This window comes from Phyllobates terribilis, unplaced genomic scaffold (assembly GCF_046119375.1).
Source record: "Phyllobates terribilis strain yellow unplaced genomic scaffold, ASM4611937v1 Scaffold_449__1_contigs__length_1482836, whole genome shotgun sequence".
NCBI lineage: Eukaryota > Metazoa > Chordata > Amphibia > Anura > Dendrobatidae > Phyllobates > Phyllobates terribilis.
Genome location: NW_027363209.1, coordinates 539,788 through 567,348, shown reverse-complemented (window position 1 = coordinate 567,348; position 27,561 = coordinate 539,788). Strand labels below are relative to the sequence as shown.

The 27,561-nt window shown below is 41.8% G+C and overlaps 1 long non-coding RNA gene across 1 annotated transcript; it reads left to right on the top strand.

The window, feature by feature from the left end:
• The first annotated feature begins 620 nt into the window (after positions 1 to 620).
• On the top strand, positions 621 to 18,645 carry LOC141229009 (uncharacterized). The gene is made up of 3 exons (XR_012295796.1): positions 621 to 758; positions 14,682 to 14,701; positions 18,242 to 18,645. It is a non-coding gene; the product is annotated as an uncharacterized lncRNA (long non-coding RNA).
• The last annotated feature ends 8,916 nt before the right edge of the window (positions 18,646 to 27,561 follow it).

The window sequence follows — 27,561 nt, the reverse complement described above, 5'->3', positions numbered from 1 at the left end:
GAACTATTGCTAATTCAAAGGTTTTTTTTCCTTGTAAAATGTAGCTTGTGCAAATGATTGAAAACCAAAAAACAGCGGGTTTTCAAAAAAGGGGGTAGTGAATATAAAATGTATGACTTTATCACTTGTACCCCCAAAGTGGTTATTTATAGTATTAAATACTCCCGCAATAAATGGTATATAGATCGCACTAACAGCCCTTTGAAGATCACAATTAGCGAACATATACGGAACATAAAGAAAAAATCAACGGACACCCCCTATCTAGGCATTTTTAAGAATATCATGGAGGCTCTCTGGAAGATATAGAGATAATGGGTCTACAGATCATCCATAGGCATTGGCGTAAAGGTGATTTTATCAAATAGATGTCTCCTGCAGAAACCAATTGGATATTTAACTTAGACTGAAGCCAAAGGGACTCTACAGTGAAGTGAAATTATTTGCATTTAATTAACTATTCAGAAACGCCTTCACTAATCCTATAAAAGTCAGCACTTGTCATCCAAGGACCATCCCTGATGAAGGAAATCGCATATTTCCGAAGCGCGTAGGAAAGTTTGATCCTTTGAGAACACCGTACTTACTAAGATCACTTGTTGTGATGTCACACAGGTCCTGCTCGCAACTAGCGATCATACGCGGTGGATCTGAGGAGTGGTATGGAGTGAATGCCGCCAGCCGAGACATCGCTCTACTATACGGTATCCCCCTGGAGAAAGTATCCGCATGCGAAAGAACCATCCGTCAATAATAAGGTACACTGCTTTGTATCCTTACATCCAATGTGAGGATTTTCAAGACTTTATCCTTCAGATAAAAGCTCAAAGCATATATGCGTCTCCATGTGTATTAAAATTGTATCTTCAGAGAGGAAAAGAACTAGAACTCTAGTGCCACCTATAGGAAGCAGCAATCCTAACAGTCAATATCGACCCTTTAACAAGCCTTGTCACATGACTTAAGATAATAGCCAAAACCAAAATCTGAATTTGAAGACACTGTGTTTTGGGGTACTGCCCCTCATCAGTGCAAAGTGTGAGATATGGTTTGGCTGGGTGAGAGGCGTTATTATACAGTTTTAATCGATTAGGGGGTGATGACCAAGCAAATGAAGAATTGAACTGGCATGGGTTAGTGTTATAACGCACGGTGTACAGGGGGATATTCCTTCTTATATCCAACTGACTCACGGGATCATTGAGTATCCATTTTTATTATCCCCACTACCTTGGATAATAAGCCATTAAAATTAGGTCTCAGGAGGGGCACAAAATACTATCATACCCTATCTCCATGATGCGGTTAATCTAAATTATTGATACACCGCATTGGCTTTATTAGTGACATGAAGCATATTTATTTTTCATCTTAACGATAGGGATATGGACAATATTGGATGCATATGCATACACCTGTTAGTGTTCCACTATGAACATACATTTTTATTTAATCATGTTAATCATGTTTTTCCTTGTTAGTGCGTCCATATAACTATATCCCTCCTAAAAGGTGGCTAAACAATGTCGACCACCTATCAGATACTTCCACGGTCTAGAGGCACTAACCATGGATGTTGTCCTGGTATGGTATATAGTACCAAGAAACAACGGGTTCTAATCATCACACATATTTCGATTTTCTACAATTGTCATTACTTTTTATGATTGTTCTTCTAACGACGTTAATAGACACACTGTTTTAAGGAATGTGGAAAGGTTTGAGTTTTAAACAAAAACAGTTGCTGGTACTTTGGCGCCAGTTTTTTTTCACTTTTCATGGTATATACGTTCTCTGCTGTTAACATCTCTTAAGCTATGTACTTGATGAAGTGGATGGGACGTCCACGAAACGAGTCTGCTTTTAGCTTGTCAAAAGAATAAATTTACAACACAAGTACTGGATTCTGTATCATCTGTTCTAACGGAGGAGCGCGGAACTACTGACACCTTTCATCGTTCTTTTACATTGCTAACCACCAAGGTTTGGTGTCTCCAGCAGCCCTCTCTTACGCTTAATATATGAGTTGTGCATGACACAACCCCGCAAGGTAAGTAGATTTTCACTTATTAGTTTTGTTTTCCTGGGTAACAGCACTACTGCGCCCCCATTCTTATCTCCCTGCCTCTATTTGTCATAGCGTGAATATTTAGATAAACATAAACTTACATTCTCAGCTGATTTTAGTGCTCAGTTTTCGGACATTATGAATATTGTCAACAGTCATATTCCCATGTTTTTCCAGTACAAAAAAATGAACCAAATACTTAAAAACTCCAATTAATTATGTAGTAAAAAAGTTCCAACGTTGAGTGTTTTATCTCAGTCATTATTCACGTGGTACAATGCAGGTGTGCCAACATTGTTGAGTAACACTGGATTCTATAAATGCACCCCATTCACAATGCACCTGTTGTAATTATATCACTCAATCTAATACATTGGTGATCCCCGGACCCTTAGGAGGGGAACACATGGCATTACTAGGTATGTTGTGTTCTGCCTCTTAGGGGTTAATTGTTGGTGGGAGAATGTTTTTCCCGCCATATTTTCTTGGCAAGTACCTAATAAATGTGGAGGCTAGAATTGGAGGCTAGACCTGGCCATTCATGGGACAACAGCAGGGGAGAATTGTGTGTTCTTCCCTTGATATGGTCCCTGATTGGAGCAGGAGACAGGGGTAGGGGGATGAGATAGGGGATAAAAAGGAGCAGTGCCGGAGATTCGTGTCTGATCTACGGTGGTATCTTACCTGAAGTGCTGCAGGATCACCAGAAGATGGAAGCCCTTCTTGATGAGCTGCGCAAGAAGATGGGAGAAGACGGAGCCTTGGAGTACATGCAGTGGTGTCTGGAGTCTGCGTGTTAGAACTCTCCTGTTAGGTTTTTTTTAGTTTGCTGGTCACATGACCATTTTTGCCTATTTAATCCGGCTCCGCCCTCCTGGCCTTGCTGGACTTCATTGTATTTACTACTCTTGAGCTAGCTAGGTGCTCTGTTGCCGTTCTCTGTTAGTTTTGCTAGGTCTTCTGACCTCTATGCTTTTTGTTGTGTGTTTGTCTTTGACTGCTGCTATTTCTGCTAGGAGGTGTCCAACTTATCCCAGTCCCTAGTTCTTGTAGGGATCCCTCCCTCACATCTATAGGTCTTCGTACAGACTAGCCGAGGACTTTGGCGGGTCTGATCGCAGGATCAGGTTCCCCGTTACATCGTAGGGATCTAGTTTAGTTCTATTGTAGGGACAGATCTCCTGTCTTTCCTTAGTCCCTGTAGCAGATCATAATAGTAAGTCCAGCCCTAAAAAAACAAAAAAAAAATTTTCTCTAAGGAAAGACCTCCAGTTTTCCATCGGGGTCTCGGTTCAAGATTTGGCTCAACGCTTGCAGGGACTCTCTCTGGAGGTGGGCAAGCTCCAACAACACGACGTGAGTAGCTGTTCTGGAGCACATTTTGTGGAACCAAAGGTACGTCTGCCTGATTTATTTTTTGGCGAACAACAAGATTTTTTTTCTTTTAAAAATGCTTGTTTATTGTATTTTCGTTTGAGACCCGGATCCTCTGGTGATGAATCACAGCGCATAGGGTTCATAATGTCACTTTTGCGCAAAGATCCTCAGGGATGGGCCTTCTCTCTCCAACCTAGTGATCCGTGCTTTAGATCAGTGGATAGTTTTTTTTCTGCTTTGGGTTTGTTGTACGTTGATCCTGATCGTGTCTCATCTGCTGAGTCTGAATTGAGACGTTTAAGGCAGGGATCAGGTAATGTGGAAAAATATTGTTCTCACTTCCGTCGGTGGTCTGCCCAGGTGGGGTGGAACGATTCAGCTTTGAAAAGCTTGTTTCTTGCAGGGCTAGGTGAAAGGGTTAAGGATTTACTGATTGCTTATCCCACACCTGGAAACTTGCCGGAGGCAATGCAATTAGCTATACGGGTGGACAGGAGACTGCGTGCAAGGGTTAATGAGAGCAAATCCTCTGCTATGTCAGCTCCGAGTCCTGAGAGGGTCTGTGCTGACAATGGAGAGCCGATGGAGATTGGGGCGATGGCACCCCGCTCTCAGGAAAAAGACCGCAGGCTTTCTGAAGGCTTGTGCTTCTATTGCGGAAATTCTGGTCATTTTATTAAGAGCTGTGTGCTTCGTATGAAGAAAGAAAAAAAAATGCTCAGTCATGCCCGTATTGCCTGTTTAAATTCTAAGGGAGTATTCCTATATGCCACTACTGCTGCTCAGGATGAATTAATTGAATTTCAGGTATTTGTGGATTGTGGTTCTACTCTGAATGTGACTGATGGGGAATTCTTGGAAAAACTTAGATTAGAACCTAAAACTTTGTCATCCCCTATTGCTGTGGTTTCTGTCGATGGCTCTCCCTTGAAGAGTGTTACTCATAAGGTCTGTGATTTTCCCCTCACTATTAATAGTATTCATCAAGAGAATTTGGATTTGGTGATATTGGATAATTTGCCTTCTCCAGTAATATTGGGGTTACCCTGGTTAAAATTGCACAATCCTGTACTGGATTGGTCTACCAATGAAATTAAGTCCTGGAGCCCTAAGTGTTATGACAAGTGTTGTAACGGGCGCATTGCTGCTGTGGATAGAGGGGAATTGCCTGTACCTATTCAGGATTTTTGGAGGGTTTTTTCTGAGGAGGAGTCACAAATTTTGCCTCCCCATAGAGACTATGATTGTACCATTGAATTTGTCCCTGGAGCGACTCTTCCTAAAAGTCGTTTATTTAATCTTACTATTCCTGAGAGAAAGGCTTTGGAGGAATACATACAGACAAGCTTGGCCGCCGGTCACATTAGGCCTTCCAAGTCTCCTGTGGCTGTTGGATTTTTTTTTGTAAAAAAAAAAGATGGCGGTTTACGTCCTTGTCTGGACTTTCGTGAGATTAATAAAATTACTGTACGCAATCCTTACCCACTGCCATTGATTCCTGATTTATTTAACCAGTTAGTGGGGGCCAAGTGGTTCTCTAAAATTGATCTCCGGGGGGCATACAATTTGTTGCGCATGAAGGAGGGTAATGAATGGAAGACTGCTTTTAACACTCCTGTGGGTCATTTTGAGAATCTGGTTATGCCTTTTGGTCTTACCAATGCTCCAGCATTTTTTCAGAATCTTATTAATGACATCCTTAGACCTTTAATCGGCAAAAATATGGTTGTGTATTTGGATGACATTCTGATTTATTCGCCTGATCTGGAGTCTCATTGGCGGAGCGTACGTGAGGTATTACAGTTATTAATGGACAATTCGCTTTTTGCTAAGCTGGAGAAATGTGAGTTCGCTGTACAGAGAATTAGTTTTTTGGGCTACATTATCTCCAGTGAAGGTTTTGAGATGGACCCGGTTAAAGTTCAAGCTGTGCAGGAATGGCCTAGGCCTATTGGTTTGAAATCGATACAGAGGTTTTTGGGTTTCGCCAATTATTACAGAAAATTCATAAAAAATTTTTCTATTATTGTCAAACCGCTGACCGATCTCACCAGGAAAGGTGCTAATGCGGTTCAGTGGACTTCTGAGGCCATTGAAGCTTTTGTGTTTCTAAAGGAGAGGTTCACCTCTGCTCCCATCCTTATGCAGCCTGATGTGACTAAGCCGTTTTTGGTTGAGGTTGATGCTTCTTCGGTGGGGGTCGGTGTGGTGTTGTCTCAGGAAAACAAGGATGGAGTACATCCCTGTGCCTTTTTTTCAAAAAAATTTTCTGAGACTGAACTTAATTATGATATTGGTAATCGGGAATTGCTGGCGATTAAACTCGCATTTGAACACTGGCGTCACCTCTTGGAAGGTGCTGAATTTCCCATTCAGGTTTTCACTGATCATAAAAATCTGATCTATCTTGATGCTGCCAAGCGCTTGAATGCCCGTCAGGCTAGGTGGGCACTTTTTTTCTCGCGGTTTAATTTTTCCGTTACTTACATCCCGGGTACCAAGAATGTTAAAGCGGATGCTTTGTCTCGCAGCTTTTCTCCCATGGTCGGTGTTGAGGAGGAAGAGGAGAGCATTTTACAAGAAGGTGTTGTGATTGCTGCTTTGGACTCCGTTTTGGAGGATGAGATTCTTAAAGCTCAGGAGAATGCCCCATCTAACACTCCCCATGGGAGGTTGTTTGTGCCTAGGACCTTTAGGAGAGATTTGTTTGTTGAGTGTCATGAGTCTCGGTTGGCAGGTCATCCAGGAATTTCTGAGACCAAGAGACTTGTGGGTCACAGTTTTTGGTGGCCTGGATGGCAGAAGGAAGTCACTAAGTGGGTGCACCAATGTACTGTGTGTGCTAGATCCAAGTCTTCGCATGCTCCTGCTGCGGGGTTGCTTTGCCCTCTGGAGGTTCCTAGTGCACCTTGGACACATCTGGCTATGGACTTTATTACTGACCTTCCTCCCTCTGAAGGTTTCACGGTCATCTGGGTGGTCGTGGACCGTTTTAGCAAGATGTGTCACTTGGCTCCCTTCATCAAACTGCCTTGCGCTAAGACACTCGCTAAGGCCTTTGTCAAGGAAATTGTCAGACTACATGGTGTTCCTACTGACATTGTTTCGTGGCTCGTTTTTGGCGTGCCTTTTGTGACAGGTTGGGAGCTCATTTGTCGTTTTCATCCGGATATCATCCTGAGTCTAATGGCCAGACAGAAAGGAAGAACCAGGATGTTGAGCAGTTCTTGCGTTGTTTTGTGGCAGACAATCAAGAGGGGTGGTCTGAGTTTCTGCCACTTGCTGAATTTGCTCTTAACAACCATACATCCTCTTCTGCTGGGTGTTCGCCTTTTATTTGTTGTTCTGGGAGACATCCGTCTTTTGGGTCATTCTCCAAATTGGTTTCGGCTGTGCCTGAGGAGGAGAGTTTTTCCGGTGATTTGGAGAGAGTTTGGATGGATGTGCGTGGTAATCTTCAGGAGGCTAACAAAAAATCTAAGAGGTACTCTGATAGGAAACGGTAAGAGGTTTTGTTTGCTGTTGGTGACATGGTTTGGTTGTCCTCTAAGAATCTGCGATTGAGGATTCCTTCTAAAAAATTGGGTCCCAAGTTCGTAGGGCCCTTTAAGGTACTTCAGATAGTTAACCAATCTGCTGTTAGGTTGGAGGTTCCTACGTCCTGGAAGATTAACCCGGTGTTTCATGTTTCTCTGTTGAAAAAAGCTGATGTGTCGGATGGTGACGCCTCTGCCACTGTTCCTCCGGTGGTGGAGGACGGGGAATCTGAAATTTCCCGCATCCTAAATTCTAGACGGTATAGAGGGAGTTTGCAGTATCTCGTCGCTTGGAAGGGTTTCGGACCTGAGGATAACTCATGGGTGAGGGCGGATGATGTTTCTGCTTCCAGACTTGTCAGAGCGTTTCACAGGAGGTTTCCTGGTAAGCCTGGGCCTAGGGGATCCGGAGGATCCTCTTAGAAGAGGGGGTACTGTTAGAACTCTCCTGTTAGTTTTTTTTTAGTTTGCTGGTCACATGACCATTTTTGCCTATTTAATCCGGCTCCGCCCTCCTGGCCTTGCTGGACTTCATTGTATTTACTACTCTTGAGCTAGCTTGGTGCTCTGTTGCCGTTCTCTATTAGTTTTGCTAGGTCTTCTGACCTCTATGCTTTTTGTTGTGTGTTTGTCTTTGACTGCTGCTATTTCTGCTAGGAGGTGTCCAACTTATCCCAGTCCCTAGTTCTTGTAGGGATCCCTCCCTCACATCTATAGGTCTTCGTACAGACTAGCCGAGGACTTTGGCGGGTCTGATCGCAGGATCAGGTTCCCCGTTACATCGTAGGGATCTAGTTTAGTTCTATTGTAGGGACAGATCTCCTGTCTTTCCTTAGTCCCTGTAGCAGATCATAACACTGCGGGCCAAGATGCTGCTGGGACAGATGACGGAGCGCAAATGAGCAGGGACAAGGTAGTGGAGAGTGACGTCACGGTCAGTGTGACGGCTGCAGAGTGAGTATTATCAGGAGGCGCGGGCATGCGCATTGGTGCACACCTGAAGAAAAGAAAGATAATTTTCTCCCCGTCGCCGGGCAGGGGGGAAAAGCTGCCAGACAGGAGAAGGAAACGGAGGACAGCTGAGGGTGCCAAGTCGGGTCTGCATGCCTGTCAGGGCCCGGTTGACTTCCGGCGCCGTTGATGGTCCCAGCTCAGGCGGCATGAGGACTGGAGGATACATCACGCAGGATAGCAGGATCGAGAACAGAGCATCGGGTGGTAAGTGTAGCATCTATTATCCCCAACTCCCCACTGCCTTATCCCAATTGGCTAATTTGTTGGGGTCACTGAAGGGTATGGTCCCCTGTCGGTCAATACATCAGCCCCAGCTAGTCAGTCTTCTCAGCCTCAGGAGGCTGCAGAGGTGTGGAGGCATCTGGACGAAGGTCTGGAAGACCTGATGGGGGAGCATGACTCTATAGTGTCTCCTATGGCATCTGGTGTTAAAGGGGTGGGGGAGTCATACTATAAGGAGGTGTTACCCTGTGCGATTTTGCCTTTAGGGTTTCATCTGCCCATGGTGATTAAGGATAGAATTTGGCGTAATGAATTTACAGATCTGCTATCATTACTGCCAGCGTCTAAGGAATTTTTGGCTAAATTAGAAAAAAACAGAAGATGATGAAAGAATGAGACCGATACCAAGGTCATTTAACAATTGATTGCATGCATTCTGCATCTATGCTAGTATAATAGGGGAAAAGTTCCCAAGTAAATGCTCTAGTTTATTCCAGCATGTGGATATTGTGCTGGAAGCTGTGATGAAACAGCAGCAGGGAGACCCCGCAGAATCTCTCTGTTGCCACTACTTGTGATGGATCCACACCCCACCATCCACCTGATGTCACACATCTCCAGATGGAGTACGTGATACAGATCTACCCTTTGCACCAATGTGACGTTCCGCACACCCCTCAAGGACGCGTAACATCAAATTGGTACAGTTCTACACAGTCACCCCTTGTCCACATGGGTACAGAGAGGCACCAGGGAGTGAGCAACGGTGGTGCACTCAGTCACTGACGTGGCACCAAACTCACTCACAACCCGACAGGCTGAGAGGCTCTTTGACTGGCTCCAGTGAAGCAGAGCCTTGTCGGCCTGGTAGGGCTGCCACCAGTTTCTTATATTGGGCTAGAAACCAACCCGGTAGCGTGTTTGTTGGACCGAACAACAGAAGTAAAAGAACAGCCCAAGGTTAAATTATATATTTAATCGCCTTAAGGGCTCACTAAACAATACACTTCTATCTTGTGTATCACTCGGATGTATTGTTTTCTTATAACTCGCTGTGGAGTTACAGTTTCTTAAATAAGCACATGGCATGGGGGAAGGGACATCCTGTCTGCTGCAGCTCCAGAGCTGCAGGCTGGTGGGGGCTTTTTTCACTCACTGGGTCTCTGAGCCCCCTCCCCTCTGCTTGAGCTGCAGTGGTGTTGGATTTGCATATATAGGGCTCTGTGAAACCCGTCTGCCAGTGCTCAGTGATCAACGGGATTACCTTGAATATCTTCACTGAAGCATACAAGAATTTTAGTGGCCTTAGTTGGTTCTTTTATGACGAGAATTTTAGGAAAAAATTGGTGGTATATCCTTCTTTAAAGTGGGGTGTAAAAGATGTCGGGTTGTGGTTAAACTTAATAATATCAACAAGGGTCACTACTTTTCAAAAAAAGCACACAACACAAAATACACTCAGGAAAGGAACATGTTTTGCTTTCAATGAGTCGCAATGTAAATGGCCAAATTGCAGCAGATAGACACATGAATGCTCCTTTTGTGGAGGGTCGCACCCAATGTCCAAATGTTTTAAAAAAGCTAATTTACCTGGGCAACCCTCCATAAAGGAGTATCTTAGCAAGAGCTTGGATGACGGTAAAACTGGAGAATATGTGGGTTTGGCTAGATCAGTATCCAAACCGCAGGATGGTCCGGCTGCTAATTGAGGGATTTTCAGACAGTTTTAGAGTCCCTGCTTTTAGCGGTATGGGTTGTTCAATTTAAAGTCAGTTGATTTACACCCAGATGTGGTTGAATTAAAAAATAGATTAGAAGATTAAAGATAGAAGAAAGAAGAAAGAAGATAGAAGAAATTAAAGCGGGTAGAGTGGGTGGGCCTTTTATAGCCACCCTGTTTGATAATTTTCGGTTGTCGCCTTTGGGTGTTGTGCCAAAAAGGAGCCTAATTCATTTAGATTGACACATAATTTATCCTATCCGTATGGTGCATCACTAAACCATAGCATAGATAGATTAAAATTGGTATGCTATACGTCTTTTGATCAGGCTGCGGAAGTATGTCAAATTTTGTACCAGGAGCTGTGATGGTGAAAGCAGATAAAGAAGCAACTTTCAGGTTACTTCCCATTCACCCAGACGGGTTCAATTCCTTGGGTTTCCAGTTTAATGGACAGTTTTATATAGATAAGTGTTTGCCGATGGGTTGTGCTTTGTCATGTTTGTCTTTTGAGGCATTTTCTAGTTTTTTTGGAGTGGGTTGTGGCTATGCGGTGCAGGAAAAGTGGTGTGTCACACTATTTGGATGATTTTTTGTTTGTAGGTCCAGGGGATAGTGTAATTTTCGGCGAGTTGTTGAGGACATTTGCGGATGTGCGCAATGAATTTGGGATTCCATTAGCCAAGGATAAAACTGTTTACCTGACTTGTTGTATAGAGTATTTGGGTATTGTTATTGATACTACTAAAGGTGAATTAGGCTTCCGGTGGCGAAAGTGGAGAAATGTAAGGCTTCTTTAATAAAGATTAGTTCTAGGAAAAATGGTAAAGTGAAGAAAGTTGAATCCTTGTTAGGCTTATCGGCTTTTGAGCTAGAGTTATTCCAATGGGTAGGATTTTTTGCAGAAGACTAGTGATGCATGTGGCTGGGCTGAGAAATCCGTTGTTTCATATACGCATTACTAGTGAAATTAGAGAAGATCTTGGTATATGGTTAAAATTCTTAAATGATTTTAATGGTAAGGCTGTCTGGCAAGAGCCGTTTGTTACAGGTGAGGGCATTAATTTGTTTACGGATGCGGCTTGGTCTGTAGGTTTTGGGGCTTATTTGAATGGTAGTTGGTGTGTAGAAAAATTGCATCAGTCATGGGTAGGTAATGGTGTAACCGGGAATTTAGTCTTGTTGGAGCTTTTTCCTGTGGTAGTTGCCTTAGTTTTATGAGGGTGTAATTTTGATGATAAATGCATTTTATTGCGAAAGGATAACAAGGGTGTTGTTTTTGCGGTCAATTGCTTGTCTTCTAAGTGTAGTATGGTGGTTAGGTTATTATGGCATTTAGTTTTGCTCTGTTTAAAATTAAATATTTGTCTGAAGGCAGTGCATGTGACAGGGAAATCTAATGTAATCGCGGATTCACTGTCTTGATTTGTTTGGCAGGTTCTTGGAAGAGGCCGAAGCAACAGGAATGCAGTGTCCGGATTATTTATGGGGCTTGATTTGGTCCTAGCAATGAACCTGTTGGAACGTTCAGTGGTGGCTTCAACATGGAAAGGGTATATGGCGGGGTGGGAGTTATGGGTTAGTTTTTGTGAGCGCAGGAAATGGGATGTGTTTTCTAGTTCAGAAAGGATGGCGTTATCTTTTGTATGTCAATATTTGAGAAAGGAGTGGCATATTCTATGGTAGTTAAACATCTGTCAGGGGTATCATTCTTTCTAAAAATAACAGGTAAATGGACGCTGTATAGTTATTTTAACAAGTATTAAAAGATTATAGGAAAGATCATTGTGTAAGGGATGGTAGTTGTCCCATTACTCCAGACATGTTAAGGGATTTATGTACAAGTGCTATGTCATGCGGTTTTGATGCGTTTGAAGCTTTGTTTTTTCCACAGCTGCTTCGCTATTATTTTTTGGGGCTCTCAGGATTGTGGAATTGCTTCCTAGTAGGAGACATGGGAGTTGAGGGTTTGTCCTTGCAGCATGTCTCTGTTCATTCGGGTTATATGCTAATCCATATTGTTAACTCTAAGACTGACCCATTGGGAAAAGGTATTTGCTTAAGGGTTATGTGTTTTCCAAAAAAGGATATATGTCCAAGAGTATTATATGTGCGCCCTGTCGGGGGTGAACAGTTTTTGTTACACGGTTCTGGCATGCCTCTGAGGCAGTTTCAGTTTAGCATAGTTTTGAGAAGCTGTATAACACCCCTGGCTTTGGGCAATAGGTACTTTTCAATGCGTTCCTTTAGCATTGGGGCTGCGACTGAGGCTGCCAGATTAGGTTTGGATGTATCCGTGATTAAGAAACTTGGGAGATGGGAGTCTGATTTTTATAAAATCTATGTTAGAAAGTAATATTAATAAGAATTTATGCAGTTTTCATAGGCTTTACAGTATGGATCCTGGGGCACTCATTTATACACTGGGTGGAACGGAGAGCACAGGAAAGATGTTAAAAGCCGAATATTGACTGGAGACCGGGGAAGAGTGTGCTGGATGGGAGTCAGAGGGCAGAAATGGGTTGGCTTCCTCGATCAAGTACTAATGACGTGTGATGCCTTCCAGCCCCTGATATCATAGTAGTGCACTTGGGAGGTAATGACATTGGGAAGGTCGGAACAGTCGACTTACTATTTTTCATGAAAAGAAGCTTATAAAAACTGATTGGTTTATTTCCAGATGTGTAGATTATATTTTCGGAAATCATCCCGAGATTGTTATGGGTTAAGTCTGAAGAGTTACGGTTCTCTGAAAAAAATTAGGAAAAGATTGAATAGATCAATTTTTTAAGTTTTTGCCCTCAGGAAGAGGTTTTATCGTTCAGACACATTGATTTGCATCCCCAGCTTGCTCAGAATGATTTGGTGCATTTATCCAACATCAGAAATACATCTCTAATACGAATTTACAGGGAGTGATTGAAATAGCCCTTGGTGGGTTGGGGCCATGATGGCCGGTTGGGGTTAGTCATCCAAGGATCTGGATGGACAGGTACTAGTTTGTTAATGGGCTTGAGCCTTGTGGCCAAGCTGCGGTATTTGGAAAAAAAAATAGTTTTTTCATAGTTAAAAGAAGTTGATATGTTAATATGGTTTTATTTAAATGCTATACCTTAATATTTAAATAAAGGCCGTGGCTATTTATTTTCCACCAAATCAATGTGTCAGGTAATATTTTTTATGCGCTGTATAGATAAATAGGTAGTAATATGTAATGTCAATTCATCCCTTGTTACTAACAAAAAGACAATATTTCCCATACTTGCACATTATATCTCTGCAGGACACAATATATCACAGCCATGCTATCAAGTGGTGGAACATATTTCCCAAATAAGAAGGGGCGATAACAGAATCCTTAAGCTGAAAGAGAGAAAAGCTTATCGGATCTTGTCATGAATTCCACAGGGACGACACGGAGAGATCATGCGATATCTCACCGTGCCATCATGCTGTTAGTATTTCGTCCGGAATTGTGAGCACATGATACAGACTGCTCGGTGCATAGTTATCGGCAAGCGACCAGTGAGGGTATGGCGTCACACCTCTGGGTTCCAAAGCATGGAATACTTGTTTACGCCCTCCGTACGGTCACTGTTAGCTTCACGATAATCCGATTATTAATATTATTTGCTGCCACCACCAGCCGAGTTAGAAATATAATACAGGCCTGGCCAGATGCCTGCGTTTTAGTATCGTATATGGCTTCGCGGAAGGAAATGATTACAGGACAGAAGAAACAGAACTATTAAATTTTATATTTAATCCAAAAGGGAGGCAGTGTTTAAGAAAAATATATACAAGGATGTTACAAAGAAGACATTAGAATACATAAACAGTTACACAAATAAAACAGAATAAAAAAAGAGAAACTTACACTATAAAGATTGCTGCAACGATTTAATATAGGTGGAGGGGAGACGCTCCGTTTAAACTGTTATCGAACAGGGTCCTCCACTATGATAGACATATACTCCCGGGCAAAGAACACAGCTGCACTCTCAACAAACTATTTTATACTGAAGGGAGAGACCCCCCCTGTGATGTTAGCTCCACCCTTCAGACTTGTATTAAAAACCTGTTTTTTGGGATAATTTAACACGTATTGATCCCAGAAGCCCAAAAGTGATATCATATTTTCTATTATGATTTTACCTTCATTTAGAGACCACACATAGTTGCAGTCTGCTATTCTGGCGATTTTGCTTACAGCAATGAAAAACTATGTATACGTCCCTCGGTTGATTCTGCCACTAAAAATATAGGTCCCGCTATTGCCGGACAATATTTCATATTTCGTTTCGGAGTCGAAGTGTCAATAAACTTCTTTATGAAGCTCGGTAAACCAGCGTTCTCATTATGGCAATCCTGCATTTTAAACACCCCCTGCGTCTTCCAGGGACAAGAGGCTCGCATTCTAAGTAGCTTGTAACACTTCTTGGCTGACAGCAGTTTGTTTAAGGCCTTACTCATGACTGTGTTAATTGGGGCTTTGTGCTGAGATTTTTATGGAGACAGCTTTGTACTGACCAAAAGGGGAATAAGGGAGAAATGGTTAATATCTATGACAGACTTTCAATATTCCTCAATATTTCCCAGACAGATATATAGGTTAAAAACACTTGAACCCTATGGACTCTCTAGGGAACATGAGATTTTTTTACTAAGTCATGTCTTAAGCTTCTTTGTGCCTATGGTTACTCATACATGATCACACTTACTATCTATTTTTTTTTTCACTCAGGTCACCTCGCAGCCCACAAGGTATTGTTCTTTAGTTTTTCCTTTCCCCCTCCCCTTTTTTTTCTCTTTCTCCTTTCTTTTATACTTTTCCCTTATTTGCATGTTTTCTTATTTATTATTCCATTTGTTTCCTTATTTGTCTCGTTTTCACCTTGTATCCCTTAGTCTTATCCAAATATCATGTAGAGCATTTCTCTTTATTAGTCTCACGCTGGTAATTGTCCCCTTATTAGTGTGAATACGTTACTTCTCATGTCTTCACGCATGCGTACTGGATACCGCTTCAGCGGCGTCTGGTTTCTATAGAGAACGTTTTCATCACGTCCTCACGTAGGCGCACTGATAACCTCACGGCAGCTCTCCTCTCCCTTTGACATTCTTTGACTTTTTCCGACCAGGATTTAATGGGGCACGCGCACTTTTATACTTGTGCGTCTCGCAGCAGCTGATCCCATCATGGGGCTGTCCTTTATATAAACTAGGGCTGTGTGTGATTTTGAATGGTTTTCTTGACAATAGTAGCTAGGTGGGCTCCCATTCTTCCTAGGGAGAGATCGGGTCAGAAGGGACAGCCGCCGACGAGTGGGGGCGCCACTGCGCAGGAAATAGGGTGGCAACATCCACTGTCAGGTAGAGCCGTATCAGGCATAATAACAGGGATATGCCCCCTAGCAATAACGCACCTTACACACTGACAGCCCTTATGGTTATCAAGCTCACTTCTAAAATCATCAGCATCTTTTTACCCTCTCCCTTTTTCTGGCCATGTAGTGACACATTGATTTGTGCGTGAGTATTGTGGTCTGCTATATTTTGTCTACCACCTCACCTTATCATCAATACAGTGGGGGTTCACCAGCAATTGTTGCATTCAGAGTTTACAGCACTAAGCACTTTTTGCCCTTAACTATCAGCAGGGACTAACAGGGCAAGAAGGGACAGCCGCCGAGGAACGGGGGCGCCATTGGCACAGGTTCTTTAGGGTGTCAACCTCCGCAGTCAGGCAGGTGTGAGTGGAAGACTTGTTTAGGGACAGTATTAAGTCCGTCATATTTTTGTCTTCACTTGGGTGTTTAGTTTTAGATTGTGTGCATTTTAATAATTAGTTAATAAAAGCTATATTTTATTAAATCCTGGTAAAAGTACAGCAAATATTGTGATTTCTCTAAACCCAGAAATATGTACCATCATAAATTAGGCTCTCAAAAACAAAAAGAGAAAAGGGAGCGTGATGAAGAAGAGGAAAAGCTTAAAAAGAAAAACATACTATTTCAATACTTTACAAAAGCCGTAAAGAACCAAGGAAGGTGATGTTGACACTTGTGAACCCCCTCAGATGCAAGCTTCTCAGCAAATGCTTGAGAATACTGCTTCATCCAGTGAGGTGGCTGCCCCTTCAAGCATTTTATCAGTAATGGAAGAAGAGGCTGCAACTTTGTCAACTGATGCGGTAACATAAGAATATGCAGAAACATGATCCAGTACCATGTCACCAAAGAGTCCTTCTCACAAAATGCTCCCTCCCACTGTATTTATAGAGATGGAAGAAGAGCCAGTGCCTTCATGTTCTCCATTTTAGAACATGTGTATGAAGAATCATCTTGCGTCCAGAGAGCAGAGTCTGTTTCTCCAGAGGAGTGCACTCATATACCATTGCAAGAAGAAGAAATCGATTGGAAAAACCCAGCAATGTGGCCAGATGCCCTCATAGATAAGGAACGGGAGAAGACTGTTTTTTCAGGGCTTTCTAATGAAGAATTGAAGCAGATGGTACAATCTCTGCCTAAGGGCTCAAACTCATTTGCGAGAAAAACGGACAAGTGCAATCTGATAAAAAATCGGATTGCACTCTGACCAATGTTAATCTGAATCAGACACCACTGCTGCTCTCTCGTTTGGTGGGCTGAAATTTTCACATACCGCCAGACCTGAGAATAGACAGGGTGGAGATGTTGGTTTGCTCCTTCCATCACCATGTGCTTTCCAGGTCATCCCTCCGGTACCCTCACTTATGTTTCCTTCCTTTGAAGTCCACGCCGTCAGACTCTTTACACCCTTCTCCCTGCGAGTGGCGGTTGCGTATCACCCTTTAGGCTCCTCTCACCAGTTGCTGGATCATTTTGCCACCTGGCTTCCTCACTTTCTATCCTGTGACATCCCCACCCTCATCATGGGAAACTTTAACATCTCCATCGATGATCCCTTCTCCCAATCTGCCTCTCATCAACTTTCTCTAACCTCCTCATTCTGCCTCTCACAGTTTACTAACTCTGCTACGCATGAAGACGGGAATACTCTTGCCCTGGTTTTCTGCCATCTCTGCTCGCTGCATGACTTTACTAACTCCCCTCTCCCGCTCTCGGACCACAACCTACTTTCCTTCTCTGTCAAGTATTGTCTCCTCACCCGGGACACCCCCACTTATCACACTTATAGGAATACACGTACCATTAATACACCGCAGCTTATGGCCAATCTTCACACATCTTTACCGCCCATCTCCTCCCTCTCCTGTCCAGACTTAGATCCATTGAATTACTTGATGTCTTTTTCTGTTTGATAAGCAGGTGGTCCTTGCTATTTATATATGATGGACATGAAAGCTAGAGAACAATCCTGGCTAACAAAAGCCAATGATATGTTTAAGTGTGGTACCTCAGGTGGTTTTAATGATACTAATGTCTCACATAAGGAATTAATTAAGCAATACAAAAATATGCTCCATAAAAAAAACAAACTCTGGTGGACTAAAACTTCATTAGATCACTACTTGGAACATAAAATAGTCCCTCGTGGACTACGGATCCAGTTGTTCCCCACCTTTAATCTAGATAATGACATTCTGATCAAGAAATGGATTGAGGCATCCAACCTCATACCTCCTGCCCCTTGTTCCCTGACCCCTCCATGACACGTAGTTCCCAATTTTTACACAAGCTATGTGTTATATGGTATATATATTGCTAAAGTTTTTTACATCTGTGACCATATATTTATTACTATCTATGTTTATTTTTTGTTTTAGTACACTGATGAAGGTCCTGAGTGACCAAAACGTTTGTTATACTGTACTCACTTTTTTAAAATCAAAGAAAGTTAACAAAAGCTTCTTGAGTGCCGGGTTTTAATAGACTTTGCTTGGTACCTTACCCGAGCACCAACTACTACTAATCAGGACAGTGCGATAGTTTTTGCATATTATATGATCCCTATATATCGGCACCCTGATTGGTCATGACTACTACCAACACTTTCTTCTATAATGCTGAAGAAACCTCTCAAATTATTTCTCAATCTAATTTATCCTGCGACTTCCTTCAAGTTCCACCTAAGGAGACACAAGGAAGAGACTGGGAAAGGGAACTAAGGCATCTAACCAACATAGAACTCTATTGTGCTACTTTAACCGAATACGTACGCGTTCAGTGCATCCCACCAGGCTTAAGGGTACCATTTCGCCCTACCTTATTCACCGATAAAGGGGAATACTGTACTAAGTTTGAGAGGATTCTCAACAAATGTTCTTTTGATCTAATGACCCTAACTATTGAATTTATACAGAAAGCCATTTCTTCTTCTAAAGAACAAATCACAAATATCGAGACACAACTTTCTACACTGATTCCACCAGAAGAATTTGCAACCTTGAAGAACAAGACCCAAGCCACCATTGAACAACATAGACGGGACACCGAGAACAGGAGACGCATCAAGTTCGCCAGAGATTCAGAGGACTATCAACAGGATCGTGTCTACAGATGGCGAGACAGACAAGCTCCCAGATGCAACTACACACGCTTCGGACATTCCTCTACAGACCAATCTACCTCAAGTTCGGAAACAGACAGACGAGACCTCACTACCTCCACTCATTTTTTAGGCAATCGAAAGAGGAATCCCAGAAGAAAAGGACCCGGAGAGGATGTATCCACAAGAAACAATATGGACTTCGTCCGAGTGACCTGTCTCAGGTACAGCCAAACTCGTTGTGAACATTTCGTCACGCTCTTTAAGCATTGCCGAAATTGCGGTCCTTCAAAAAGGTCTTAATTTCTGTCCCTCCAGTAGGTGCAATACATTTACACTAGACATGGAATTACAAAGATTTTACCGTTCCATCCGACTCAAGGCTCATCTCTCACAAGAGCCTCCCTCCCCCAATATCATAAACCCACCTTCAACAGGTCCACCCCAGATCACTGCAGCAAGCTTGGGTCTTAAACCCAAGAGCACATATCGCCCACCACGGGACAAACACGCAGTAGAGACCTTTATTGGATTTATTGATAAGTCCTTTGAGAAATTACGAGGTGATATGGAGAGGGGTCTTATTCATTACCAACACAACATGTCTAGTCTAGACAAACAGGCTCTCAAATCACTCCAAACCGATCAATCCATCATAATTAAACCCGCGGACAAGGGTGGGGCCATAGTGGTTATGGACAAAACTAAATATGTCACTGAGGTTCAACGACAACTTGACGATACTAGGGTATATTCTAAATTACCAAATAATTCTTCACATGATATCAGTACCTCTGTCTCAGGGGTTGTAGATCAGTATCTACGCAGGAACATCATTGATCTTAAGACACGAGATTTCCTAATAAAAAAATTCCTCATTACACCAGTGTTCTATATACTCCCCAAGATACATAAAAGTCTAGAGAATCCACCAGGACGACCAATAGTCGCTTCCACCGACTCTATATTGTCTCCCTTAGCTATTTTTCTCGAAAAAATACTTACCCCGTTGGTTAAAAAAAGCCCATCTTTCATACTCGACACAGGGGCTTTTCTCAGCATGATCCGTGCAACTCACCAAATACCACCGGATGCGTTTCCTGTCACCCTAGACGTCAATAGTCTTTACACGTCTATTCCACACCAAAAAGGCATTGAATGTGTAGGAAGCCTACTGGACAAATTTGACACACCTCCCGGTACACGGGATCTTTGTATAGACCTCCTCACCTTGGTTTTGACTAATGACTTTCTTTTTATTCAAAAATACATACTACATTCAAAAACAGGGGACCGCGATGAGCTCTAATTTAGCACCCCCGTACGCCAATTGATATATGGCCACATTTGAAGATGATGTCATTTATTCTAACAATCTATACAAAACACACGCCATTATGTGGAAAAGATATATAGATGACATATTTTGCATATGGGGGGGCTCGACTGAATCACTCAAAGCTTTTTTCAACACCATTAATTCAGCATGGGAGGGCCTTGACTTCACAATCACTTCAGACCTAGAGTCGATTAACTTCCTGGATATTAAGGTTATCAAGAACAAGGAAGGGTTACTTTCCACTGACCTCTACGTGAAACCTACCGATAGGAACGGGTTACTCCGTTTTGATAGTTTACATCACAAATCCACGATTTCTTCCATACCCAAATCTCAATTCCATCGGGTTAGACGGATAGTCAGTGACACAACAACTTGTGATATCCGACTTAAAGAGATGCAACACAAATTTGAGGAACGTGGATACCTTCCTGACCTTTTAAAAAAATCCCTTCATCCCGGGACTAGCACTCGCCCAAATGTCTATGACCGCCTCTCTTTTGTCCACACTTACCACCCAGCAGTAAGCATTCTTCATAAGAAAATCCGTCAGAACTGGAAAATATTACAAACGGCATATCCCACTGTCCCAGAGTTCAATAGTGCCTTCTTACCTTGTTTCAAGAGAGCCCCCCAACATTAGGGATCAACTCATCCGAGCTGATCTAGCAACTACCACATCCCTACCCAGACAGAGATTTCTTTCCAGTCCAAAAACCGGCACCTTTCCTTGTCTCCAATGCTATCAATGCAACACATTCTACCATCCACATTCGGGCAAACAGTACCACATAAAGGACTACTTTACGTGCAACTCCACTTTCGTGGTTTATCTTATCAAATGCCCATGTGGACTGATCTACATTGGAGAGACAACTCAACCCGTTAAAGATCGCATATCCAAACATAAATCCACCATACATTGTAAGAATTTACTACTACCACTGCCTCACCATTTTTCTTCAGCCGGACACACAGATGCACAGCTCAAATTTCAGGTGATTGACCATGTACCGTTACCACGTCGAGGGAGTGATCGTATCCGTATGCTGAAACGTCGTGAATCCTTACACCTACAATCTACAATCACTTACACCTAAAGGGCTGAACCGGGATTATGACCTGCTATCATTTGCTTAAACACTCCACAACACCACATTGGACGCCAAACGAGTACGCATTTGGTTTCCACGTAAAGAAAGTCTCTAAATTTGCCATGATCGGACTAGGCATGGGACTTATCTACATTTCTTGGTTGCTTTTATGTATGTTGTTCCATAGACAAGATGTATTTCTACCTAAAGTTTATTACAAAGAGTCTGTACATTTTTTTCAATGTTTGAATATACAGCCTACAAGGGCTGTTGTATAGCACTTATATGCTTGCATATATTGGTGTGTACATATTCTAATGGTTGTTTTCTTATTCCCCAGAATCCTGCCTAGATCCCAGCCTCCTTCCCTGCTCCCTCCGGATGTCCCCACTCTGGATTTTCTTCTTTTCTCGTGTATTTTTCCCTTTAATAACCAGCCATCCACCATATTCGCTCAGTGGAACGCATACACCTCCGTTATGGAACGCAAGCGGTGGGCACTTCCGCCCACGTGACCACCACATGATCACAGGACCGGATGACGCGTCTACCGCGTCATTTCCGGTTTGGCAGGTCCTGCAGCGCGCGCATTTTCGGCGTCCCACTACCACCAATGCTGAATCAATCAATTGTGAGTAAGCCCCCAGCGGATATAAGCATGCCAGGTATTCACTACACATCACACACCAGATGAACAAGCGGTGGATACCGCGTTCAAGAAAGCCAAACAACGCTATTCCCCACCTCAGGTATGTGCTTACCACACAGCTTCCTTAATTCTAAATGGCTATGGATGCCTTTCTTTTAATAGCCACCTCTCTCATTACAGTCTCCTAGGTGGATACAGTTCACCCCAAGGGAATTCTATCCATAAACTGGTATGTTCTCTTTTTTCTATGGGATATCCAACCTCATACCTCCTGCCCCTTGTTCCCTGACCCCTCCATAACAGGTAGTTCCCAATTTTTACACAAGCTATGTGTTATATGGTATATATATTGCTAAAGTTCTTTACATCTGTGACCATATATTTATTACTATCTATGTTTATTTTTTGTTTTAGTACACTGATGAAGGTCCTGAGTGGCCGAAACGTTTGTTATACTGTACTCACTTTATTAAAATCAAAGAAATTTAACAAAAGCTTCTTGAGTGCCGGGTTTCAATAGACTTTATATTGGCTTGGTACCTTACCCGAGCACCAACTACTATTAATCAGGACAGTGTGATAGTTTTTGCATATAATACAATGTGCTCCTTGACTTTTATTAACATCATTGTGGTGTACAATATGATATCGTTAAAAACGATTGATGATAAACTTTCTAAAATTCAATTGACCCTTAATCAAGATTTGCAGACAGATCTACTGGCCAAATACCTTCAAGAAATAGACAAAGATTTGGAAAAATGGGAGCATAATATAAGCGATGGGAAGAAGAGAAAATTCTTGAGAGATGTGACAGACTATGACTCCAACAGAATTTTCAGGTGACAATACAAAACTACTGCAAAAAAATCAGCTCAGTCTCGTAATAATTCCATTAGTTCCCTTACGTCATCAACAGGAACAGATATGTCTCTAACTGAGTCTGAAATTCGATCTGTCGATGGCCCAGTTACTCGATATGCAGGGAGACAAAATACTCATCAATTATCGAAGTATGGAAACAGAAGATTTGATAACGACAAAAACAAGGTAATTAATCTATCTTCTCATATTCTCTCTACTGCGCAAAGAATGGTGTTAGAGAAAGGACTAACATTCTCTCCATCACGCTCTTTAGACCCGTTTTTGACTACAAAAGATATCCATTTGTTTGCAAGAAAAGTGATCTTACGTAAATTCCATCACAAAAATGAGCATCATGAGGCTTTTACTAATAAAGAAGAAATTGAAACACTTAAGATACTTGAATCTCTGTTGGAGGAAAATGGCACATCAACACAGGTAAGTAATTTTCCCTTGCATTTGTTTGGCAAGACCAAAAAATTTCCAGCCCTTAGTATTTGTCCTGCGGTAGATATTTTTACTAAATTAGTTACCCAAGATATTGACCAGCTGGTCAGTAGTAAAAATTGGTCTCATAATCTTGAAAACAAAGAGCAAGGGCTATTGGGGAACTGCAAAAATGGGATGACATGGTTTTTATATCTGACGACAAATGTGGTAATTTAGTAATCTGGCCCAAAACGATGTATGAATATCAAGCCAACAAATTATTGAATGATGAAAAATGCTATAGAAAATTACCATCAAATCCATAATCTACTTTTCAGGCAGAACTGGTCCTGATTTTGGAGAAAGCTGTGACTGAGGGCATTATCCCCAAACAGATGCTAGATATAATTCTATCATTTAACCCGCGGATGCAGACTTTTTATCTGATCCCGAAGATCCACAAGATCCTGCCGATCCCCCAGGAAGACCTATAGTGGCTGGTAATAATGGCTTATGTGAGATCATCTGTGAAACAATAGACCACTTTTCAAAACCTCTTGTGGCAACGCTTCCATCCTATATAAAGGATATCACATCAGCACTACACAGGTTAGACAATATGTTTCTCCCAGAAAACATCATTATGGTAAAGGCTGATGTGGAGTCATTGTACACGTCAATTAAGCATTCACATTGGTTAGCAGCAGCAGCTTTGTTCATGAGGTCTAGTAATATTGAGCCGCGACTCACAGAATTGTTATTAATTTTACTGGAATTTGTTCTTACCCAAAATTGTTTCATTTTTAGTAACCAGATCTGCGTTCAACTACAGGGTACCGCTATGGGTGCATCTTGTGCACCATCCTACACAAACCTGTTTCTAGGGGCGTGGGAGAGAGAAATTTTTACATGTAACCCCATAGCTGGTATCGATAAGGTTCATCAATGGATGCGGTACATCGATGACGTGTGGTTTATATGGGAAGGCACAATGCCTGAATTAGACGTGTTAATAACCAGGCTTAATGATAATCCACTTAATATTAGGCTGTCCTATAAAGCAGGGAGAAGATTGGAATTCTTAGATATCCAAATTAATACTCTTGACAATGGATAGATTTCCACAGATGCTTACTGAAAACCTACGGCTACAAACACATTGTTACACGCTACTTCCTCCCATCCACCGTCTACCATTCGAGGCATCCCCACAGGTCAGTTTCTAAGAGCAAAAAGTCAACAACTTTTGGAAAACCAGGCTGAAGACCTAGAAAGAAGGTTTAAAAACAGAGGATACAGCAGAAAGCAAATCAAAAACGGATACCAGAGAGCAAAAAACACCACCAGAGAAGAGCTTTTGTACAATAATAAACCTAAATGCAAAGACACAAATGGACCTATACGTTTAATCACTACATAAAACAGTGGTCTGGCTTGGTGGGGATTATTCACAAACATTGGCAGGTCCTCCTGTCAGATCCTATATTAAAACAATGTCTGCCGGAAAGACCTTTGATAATGGCTATAAGATCTAAAAACCTCAAAGATATACTTGTACACAGTCACTATGAATCGGCCAAAAAATGTAATCAAAACTGGGTAGAGATTAAAGGCTTCTTCCCATGTGGACGTTGTAAGGCCTGTCCTAATATGCAGAAAAGTAAGAGTTTTAAGAATGCCAGGGGAGACCGGATATATGACATCAGACATCACTTGTCTTGCTCATCAAAAGGTGTCATTTATTGTGCCAAATGCCCGTGTGGCAAACTCTATATCAGTCTGACTACGATAGAATTACGCATGCGCACAAGAGAACACATTCGAGATATTGAAAAAGGAGCAAGAGCTGAGGATCCGTCTCTTCTCAAAACCCTACCAATACATTTTTTCATTCATCATCACAGCAATGCTTCTCTACTGAAGGTCATCGGCATTTTTGAAGTCTGTCTGAGACAACGAGGAGGTAATCTTAGTAAAATTTTGGCCCAAGTAAAAAGTAAATGGATCTTTAGCTTAGGAAGTATAGCACCACAGGGACTTAAATAACATTTTGGTTTTAGTTCATTTATATAATAACTAGACATGAGCGTTGTTCTACTCGAACTGTTCGCCAATCTCAAATTCGAGCTGTTTTGGGCAGTGTTCGAGCCGTTCGGCGAACACGAACGATTTGAGAAAAATTCGGCTGTTCGAGGTTATGTTCGATAACTGTTCGTGCACCAAAATCATAACTGGATTTTTTCTCAGTAATGATGAAAATTAATGTTAATACGCAGTTTGAGTGTACAGCGGGGTGGGGGGAGGGGCAGGGGATGGATCTCTGCAGGAATAATGAAGATCTCCATTTTTTTTCTCTTTCCCGCATTTACAGTGGGGAGGTGCAATCTGTCAGCCTATCAGCAGCGCACACACGGAGCGAAGTGCTTTTTTTCACACAAGCAAGGGCATGTGTCATTGGCAGTGTATGTCACATGTCCTTGCCCTATAAGACCAAGCCATTTTCCCCGTCGCCACCATTTTCTCACTGCTGCAGCTGCGTGTTAGACGGCACCGCTGTTGCTGTGTGCGCTATACCTTGTTAATTTCAAGCCAATTTTCGCACAAATCTACAGATAGCTTGGGAGTAGGGAATAGTTGTGATTGCAGTCCTTTTAAGGACTAGGTTACAGCATTTCCTACGACTTTTATCAGGCAGGTCTGTGCTCTTAAATAGATAGATTGTGGGAGTAAAGACTAATTGTAATTGCAGTCCTTTTCAGGACTAGGTTACATCAGTTCCTATCAGTTTTTGCCAGGCAGGTCTGTGCCAGTGCTGTGCAAGTTTTTTTCACAGCATTTGGCTGAATCTAGCAAAGCTAATCCTTTTTGGCCTATTGCAGAGTGTGTTAGTCAGTGGAGTAGCCTATCTGTGTTGCAAGATATACCACCTGTGTATAGAATACCATTTTTTTTACTGCACCTAGTGAAGTAAAATCTTTTGGGCATAGCATCATTCTATTAGTCCATCTATACTGACCTCCATCAGGTTGCAAATTGAATATAATTTTTTTCTGCATCTAGCTCTGAAAAAATATTTGGGCTTCTAGCAGTGTGTGGGACTTGTTCTATTAGTCCATCTATACAGACCTCCATCAGGTTGCAAACTGAATATAATTTTTTCTGCATCTAGCTCTGAAAAAATATTTGGCCTTCTAGCAGTGTGTGGGACTTTCTCTATTAGTCCATCTATACTGACCTCCATCAAGTTGCAAATTGAATATAATTTTTTTCTGCATCTAGCTCTGAAAAAATATTTGGGCTTCTAGCTGTGTGTGGGACTTGTTCTATTAGTCCATCTATACTGACCTCCATCAGGCTGCAAATTCAAAATAATTTTTTGTCTGCATTTAGCTCTGAAAAAATATTTGGCCTTCTAGCAGTGTGTGGGACTTTCTCTATTAGTCCATCTATACTGACCTCCATCAGGTTGCAAATTAAAAATAATTTTTATCTGCATCTACCTCTGAAAAAATATTTGGGCTTCTAGCAGTGTGTGGGACTTTTTCTATTAGTCCATCTATACTGACCTCCATCAGGTTGCAAACTGAATATAATTTTTATCTGCATCTACCTCTGAAAAAATATTTGGCCTTCTAGCTGTGTGTGGGACTTGTTCTATTAGTCCATCTATACTGACCTCCATCAGGTTGCAAACTGAATATAATTTTTTTCTGAATCTAGCTCTGAAAAAATATTTGGCCTTCTAGCAGTGTGTGGGACTTTCTCTATTAGTCAATCTATACTGACCTCCATCAGGATACAAATTAAAAATAATTTTTATCTGCATCTACCTCTGAAAAAATATTTGGGCTTCTAGCTGTGTGTGGGACTTGTTCTATTAGTCCATCTATACTGACCTCCATCAGGTTGCAAACTGAATATAATTTTTTTCTGCATCTAGCTCTGAAAAAATATTTGGCCTTCTAGCAGTGTGTGGGACTTTCTCTATTAGTCCATCTATACTGACCTCCATCAGGGTGCAAATTAAAAATAATTTTTATCTCCATCTAGCTCTGAAAAAATATTTGGCCTTCTAGCAGTGTGTGGGACTTTCTCTATTAGTCAATCTATACTGACTTCCATCAGGGTGCAAATTAAAAATAATTTTTATCTCCATCTAGCTCTGAAAAAATATTTGGCCTTCTAGCAGTGTGTGGGACTTTCTCTATTAGTCCATCTATACTGACCTCCATCAGGTTGCAAATTAAAAATAATTTTTTGTCTGCATCTAGCTCTGAAAAAATATTTGGCCTTCTAGCAGTGTGTGGGACTTTCTCTATTAGTCAATCTATACTGACCTCCATCAGGTTGCAAATTCAAAATAATTTGTCTGCATCTACCTCTGAAAAAATATTTGGCCTTCTAGCTGTGTGTGGGACTTGTTCTATTAGTCCATCTATACTGACCTCCATCAGGTTGCAAACTGAATATAATTTTTTTCTGAATCTAGCTCTGAAAAAATATTTGGCCTTCTAGCAGTGTGTGGGACTTTCTCTATTAGTCAATCTATACTGACCTCCATCAGGATACAAATTAAAAATAATTTTTATCTGCATCTACCTCTGAAAAAATATTTGGGCTTCTAGCTGTGTGTGGGACTTGTTCTATTAGTCCATCTATACTGACCTCCATCAGGTTGCAAACTGAATATAATTTTTTTCTGCATCTAGCTCTGAAAAAATATTTGGCCTTCTAGCAGTGTGTGGGACTTTCTCTATTA